Here is a 6,974-nt window from a genome sequence, read left to right as displayed (position 1 = left end):
AACGAAATTGACTTTCTACTGGAAGTTGCCTCTCTTCTGCTCATACGACTTGACCTCCCCTGTCATCCTATGAGCCATCTGACTGATACTGTAGAACTCCTGGGAAGCATATTTCTCTTTGATGTGTGGCAGGAGTCCTTAGAATGCAACCTCTGCAAGCTGCTAATCAGATAAAACCAGACTGAAGCACCGATTTTTAACATCCTTGAACCTCTGAATGAAAGCAACGATCGATTCATCATTCCTTTGTCTTAAATTGGTCAAATCGGTCAGCTTCAACTCTTCTATACCAGAGTAGAAGAACTGGTGGGACTGTTTCTCCATATCGGCCCAGAATATAATGGAGTTAGCTGGTAATGTTGTGAACAAGGTAAAGGCCGATCCAGAGAGAGACATGGAGAACAATCGCACTTTCAGTGGGCCGTTCTAAGTTGTTTCACCACACTACATGATGAATCTATTGATGTGTTCTACTGTGGAGACCTCCCCTTGTCTAGAAAACTTAGTGAAATATGAAAGCTTGTACTTATGGGGCAACGGCAGTTGATCATAAGCAACTGGATATCGAGTTCTGTACATCAAATTCTGCTGCTTTGGCTTCAAACTAAACTGATTTCTCATCACTTCAGCAATCTTGGATGCCCAGTCAATCTGCTGACCATCAGGTGATGCTAGCTGTAGCGCTGGTGGAGCTATCGGCAAGGATGCCGATGCTGGCTGTGCACTGTGTGCAGTCATCGGCTGAGCAGCCGATGTAGTCCGTGCGACTTGCTGAGTGACTTGATTAGATGTCGATTGGTATAGTACCATCTCATTACCTTGACTATTTTGTCTATCTTCTGACTAGGCTATTGCTGTGCCACTGGAGGTATGTTGGGCACATTCACGTGACGCACAAAACCAGTTGCAAGATCATGGAACACCTAGGTGACTCCATTGGCATGGGGAATTCTATTTGCTAAGACTTCCGTAGGAGACTTGGGCTGCAGTATCATCGCCAGATTCTGTTGTTGAGGCGTCGGCCATGGGGCCGACACGTTGCTTGGGCTTGCTAGCGAAGGTACTGATGCGAGTGTCCCGACGGCTGTGAAGCCGGCGCGGCATCTTGAGGCTGAGTCGGCTGTGGAGCCGATGCATTAACCTGCTGATTGATCGGCTGAGAAGCCGATGTACTTGACTGCCCTGCTGAAGATGGCATCATGTATTCTGGGGGCATACCAAATCCAGTAGTAGGATCCCAGCCAATTGGGTATCCTGGCATGAAGCTTCCTTGTGCATGTGTAGCCATCAGCGTGGAACTGGTGTACACAGGAGGAAACTGAACTGATGCCACAGTACTAATCAGCTATGCATCTATGATATTGCCATCTGCATGAGCTTGAGGGTCAGTCTGTGATGTCCCAGTAGCCGATCCAATAGGAGAAAAGACCATCTGACTAGCCTGTTGATAGGCCGGTCCCACAAAACCAAGCGTTCCCCTATCTTGCAGCGTCTTGAGCACAGTATTGTGGACATAGTTAGCCATGATCGGAGCATGATTCACGAAAGCTTGCCCGATCGCTTGATTCATCAGATGTATCATCATGTCCTCCTTTCTGTGACTCATTATAGGGTGGAAGAGTAGGAAAAGCATACTTATTGATTATCTCTCCACTCCTGTTGGTGATGTAGGATAAAAGGCACTGCTGCTCAAAAGCCTCAGTGGCCGCCTTGAGTTCTGCCTTCTGCTCTTCCTTCAGCTTATCCTTGTCGATCGGGATCTGGTTCTACGGAGAAATCCTTCCCTTTTCTTCAGTTGACATCTTAATGTTTCTGGCTCCACCGAGCGTGCTAAAAGATGTGTTGACGCAAAACGATCACACACCAAGCCCGAGAGCCCCGTACGCCAAGCTTGGACTACACTTGATTCAAACCAAGACGTGCCAGTCAATTTGACCTGTAAATTGACAAGGAAACAACAAACCATCAAATTCAAGAGTGTATCTGCTGGATTTTCGAATCACTCTTACGCGACGTATCGGCAAGGCCCTGCCGATACAGAAAAAGATAGCAGATCGGGTATAAAAAGCGTATAATAAAAGCGATCTACAGGGAATCGGCAATGAGCTGCCGATACCGATAAGCAACTAGACGGCTAGATCTTGAGCCGACCCGTGCCAGGTAACAGTGTACAAACCCACGAATGTGTGGATCTGGACAAAGCTAAGCTTGCAATCGATCTAATCAGCTTTACAAAGTTTATCGTGATAAACAAGAAGTTTACAACCGATTAAACAGATCACTAAGCCGGGTAGATTGTGAATAGATCTAAATGAGAAAGCAGCGATACGCCCAAGATCAAAGCTTAGATAAATTCGGTAAATTTTGAATAGATCTGAACGAAGCAACAGCGATGCGCCCAGAAGCTAAAGCTCAGATTTACTCGGTAAAGCGAACACTTGCCAGCAAACCAAGTCGCTCGAATGTGAGGCATCCTTGATCGGCTTGAAAGAACTCGCGGAAAAGAAAAGATGGCGAAGTCGCCGACGAGAAAGTAAATTGCAAGTAGTAAAGTTTGTTTGTTTGGATGTGTATCAATCTTTACAATAGTCAGAGGCTTATATTTATACCACACGATAACACAATCCTAGCCGATCATGGCAAAGCACAATTCTATCTTAAGAAACAAAAACCATTCTAAAAATAAAATAACTCTTGCTAAACCGAAGCCAAAATATCTGGTTGATCTCTGCTTCCTCGGTCAACAAGATTTTCAACCGTGGCACGCGGCCACCCCTCCAAATCCACCGATCGTATAGCGCAGAACCTTTTCTCCTTTGCAACACTCTTCCTTGACAGGTGCCAAAATCTGGTGTCAACAGCATCATCATTCTAGGTAGGATAGCACACTAACATGTTCATCTTTCTTAGAGTTGATCACACTAACAAATATGCAATCTAGTCAAAAGAAACAAACTAGCATGACAAACTCCTAGACAAAAGCAACCAAGCAAGAGTCTAAGCAAGTACAAGATATATGAAATGCTAGAAATATAAGTGAGAGGGACACAGGACAACCAGATTTTTTCCCGTGGTATCAAGGAGTTGACGCCCCCCTAATCCGTGTTGGAGCACCCACTAAGGGTATCGCTCCCTTGCATCACCAAGAAGCAAGTCTTCACTAAGGATGCTCTTTCTCTATCTCCGGAATGACGAGATTCACACCATGTACAATCTCCTTCTCTTGGGGCTCCTAGAATCTCCAAGAGCTCACCAAGAATCACCCGATCACTAAGATCGTCTAGGTGCCATCAAACACCAAGAGTAACAAGCTCTTAAGGCTTCACTTGACCCTCACTGAGATGACCCTAAGCACTAGCACACTTGCTACTCAAGGAAATGTTGATTTCTTCAAGTTTGAATCACTTGCAATCACTAGATCTTCATTCAATGGCTCCAAACACTTCTCTTCTCTTCTCTAGGGTGGCCTTAGGTATTCAATGCTTCAAAGGCATCATAAATGAGACAGGGGGTCGACTTATATAGAGTGGAGAGGCACCCCTAGCTATTGGAAACAAACTGCCCAAAAAGTCATAGGCACCGGTTAGACCGCTGGGGTAGCACCGATGCAATCGGTCACACTAAAACTAAATAGTAGCCGTTGACAATCTGACACAGTGGCAGTCTGACAAAAATGCACTGGTGCTTGCTCCTTTGAGGCACCGGTGTAACCGGTGTCAACACAAGAGCTAACACAATATCCAAACGACATGTCTGATACATCAAAATCCATGAAAAGTCCAAATCACGCCACAAACCCCCAGCTCCACCTATCTCTACTCCCCCTATCTATCCCCCCCTTTGGCAACAAAGCACCAAAAAGGAAGGCGAAGCTACTCATGGGGTGGAGAAGACGGAGTTGACTGGCTAGGTGCGGCGATGAAGCGGTCGGGGTCGTCGTCGGAGTCGTCGGTGGAGGCGTTAGGCGTCACAGGAGACGTCGTCGGAGCAGCCGAAGAGGTAGGTGGAGCCGAAGACATGACTGCCTCCGTGACGACACTGGTGGACTCCGTCAGAGGTGCTGTCGAGACGGGAACGGAGTCTGCCGAGGAAGGACGAATAGCTACCGGTCGGATCGTCTCGAAAGTGAGTGTGGTGACCGGCAGAGACTGAGCAGACGGGTGTTGGAACTGACAAAGCATCTCCTGATGTTGAAGGAAAAGGGCCCACTACTCCTCGATCATCCCATACTGCTATCCTAGAGCTGGAGCTAGAGAAGGCATCGCAAACACCCCGGTCTGAAGAAGTGGTGACATCGGGTACGAGGCCAAGGGTGTCTGTACGAATCCGCCGATCGGAGGAGGAGGACCAGAAGGGTCGTACTGGAGCTGCTATGAAGTAGGAAACCGGGGCTCCGGCAGACCCTGGTGGCAGTAGAGCATCCCAAAACAGCCTGAGAAGAACGTGAACATCTGCTGCTGCTGCTGGGACTAAACAAGGAGATGCTGCCTCATGGCCTCCTGCTGCTGCCTCAACTCCTGGATGAGTGTTGGCGCTCCTTAAGTACCCATTTTATCCCTTGTTTATCCTTGATAATGACATGAATTTAATATCAAAATCACTAACCGTCCTAACCCCGGCCTAATTATTGGTAATTTTCACATTTGCACATATATTTTGGAGGAACTTTGTTTTTTGCAGGTTTTTGGCCTATTTTGGAGCATGAAATGACGAGGCCCGTGATCGAGCGCTAACACGGAGAAAGACGAAGGCCAAAGCCCAAAGGAAGGACCAAAGCCCATGTTGATTCGAAGCACATTCATGCACATCCATCCTCCAAGAGAGCCCAAAGGACCAAGCCCACGAAGATGAGATCAAGATACTTCGGGATTAAGCAAAGAAAATGAAGATTTAAGGAAGGATTCCCTATCCTATCCTTTCCTCGAAGATATCTCCAAGATAACGACGTCCAAAGGGGTGCAATCGTGAAGGATATAAACTCTAGAAGATGCGAGGAGTCCACACGCGAAAGATGAGATCGAGGCGGGCCTGAAAGAGGGTAGGCCGGCCGGCCTAGACCCATGAGCCAGCCGGCCTAGCCCGTTTCCGAGGCAGTTCGGCCTCCCCTTCGACCGGTGGCTTCCTCGGCTCATAAATAGCTCGCACCCTATTCAACTCGCGGCATCCATCCACCCGGAACTAGACAAAAACCTAGGGCCATGACCGGAGGGAGACGACGGCCACCGCAAGTCTTCGAAGTTGTCTAGGAGATGGCTTAGGCCGCCCCTAGCCGCCATGGCCTCCCTGCGTGGTTGTGCCATGGTGGAGTTCATGAGCTAGTTGGATTTATCGATGGTGTGCACATGGCGGTGATGATCCAAACACATCTATTATGTGAGTAATGATAATCATGTCTTCTTAATCTATTAGTGATCATGTCTCTCCTTTTTGATTTCATTCTTGCCTTGGGTGCGCTTATTCCTAGATCTATTCTCGAGATAGATTGCATGGGGTGTTCTTATAGCTATGGTGGCTAGGAGTTCATACCAGATCTACCCAAGGGGGTTCGACACGTCTAGCGTGCTTCGGGGTGCTTTTGTCCAAAGGGAGCGTCGTGACAGGGCGTGGCTTGAGTTGGGGGGTTCCCGAGGGGTTGGATTGGAGGTTTTGATTTAAAGATGCTATTGATTGAGATGCAAGATTTATTTGCTCGTTAGCTTGAACTACAACTAGATGATGATAGGCTTAGTCATGTCTTTGGTTTTGCTATGGTTACGCCTATGTTCATGGATGAGATCAAACTTTACACAACACTCATATCTATCAAAGGTTTACTCTATATGTGCAATTCATGCTTCATGTTAGTATAGATCCAATAGATTAGATGGAAAACCTTAGGTAGTTCTTTGTCGATCCACGGATTGATAAACCTTGGGGGAGTATTCTAAGGGAAAAGCTACCACGATACGTGCACTTGTGATACATAAATTGGGGCGCTAAGGAGCGTCAACAAGCTTTTCTGGCGCCGTTGCCGGGAATCGGCAACTCGAACCCTAGGGCGATCTATCTTGTTTTTTTGGACTAACCCTAATTTTTATTATTGCATATATCCTTGTTTTCTTGTTTGTGTCCTTGAAAGCAGGTGGGAAAAGCTAGACACCAAACTTTGACTTCGAGAAGTCCATAATCCACTTCCACAAATTTCAACAATCGGCAACAAAATGATCGAGGAGCCTCGACATGGAGCATCGACAACGTCCACATCAACATGACGGCAACAACATCAAGATTCGCTCTTTAGTGGTAGGTGCTAACTTTTGTTAGTGGCCCAGCATCCGCTATCGAGTCCCCACTCCCCAAAGCAAAAGATGATAAATAAAGTACGCCGCCATGTCAATTAATTTTAAAAACTAATGATTTTGGGAAGAATTGTTTGTTCAAGCAATAAGTATGAAGCATGCCCGCAAAGAAAATCGTGCGATCATCATCATCTATGAAGTGTTACTGTTGTGATAAGTTTTTCATCCAAGATCAGAGAAGTACCATGAGAAAATAATAGATTATTTTGAAGCTCTATCAAGTCTTCTTTCCAACGGATCAAGAACCGTCAACTTTGGAGATCTGTGTGAAGAGTTATGGTAAAATCTTTCAACGCTGCGCGTTCTGAAATCCCTCTGGACAGATTGCAGCGTCGTAATAAAACAAGCATAACTTCTTTATCCAGAGTCCAATTGGGCCGAATGACCACTTGTTGGAAAGATAATTTGATTCACCTTGCAATGGAGTAGAAGTTTGGTACATGTTCTGCACTAGATGAAGGGGAATTCAACGAGGACAGAGGTAGTAGCAACCAACGAAGAAGGTGATGACGATGTCAAAGGATGATTGGAAGGCTGTGTGCGCAAAAGATGATGATTTGAAGTTGACCAAAGCTGGAGGCAACAATATTAGAAGAACCATGACACCACCTATCTTCTTCAATGGGATGCTCGATA

This window comes from Panicum virgatum, chromosome 4N, assembly GCF_016808335.1.
Source record: "Panicum virgatum strain AP13 chromosome 4N, P.virgatum_v5, whole genome shotgun sequence".
NCBI classification, from domain to species: domain Eukaryota; kingdom Viridiplantae; phylum Streptophyta; class Magnoliopsida; order Poales; family Poaceae; genus Panicum; species Panicum virgatum.
The sequence above is the reverse complement of the archived record's forward strand: the minus strand, read 5'-3'. Positions refer to the sequence as shown.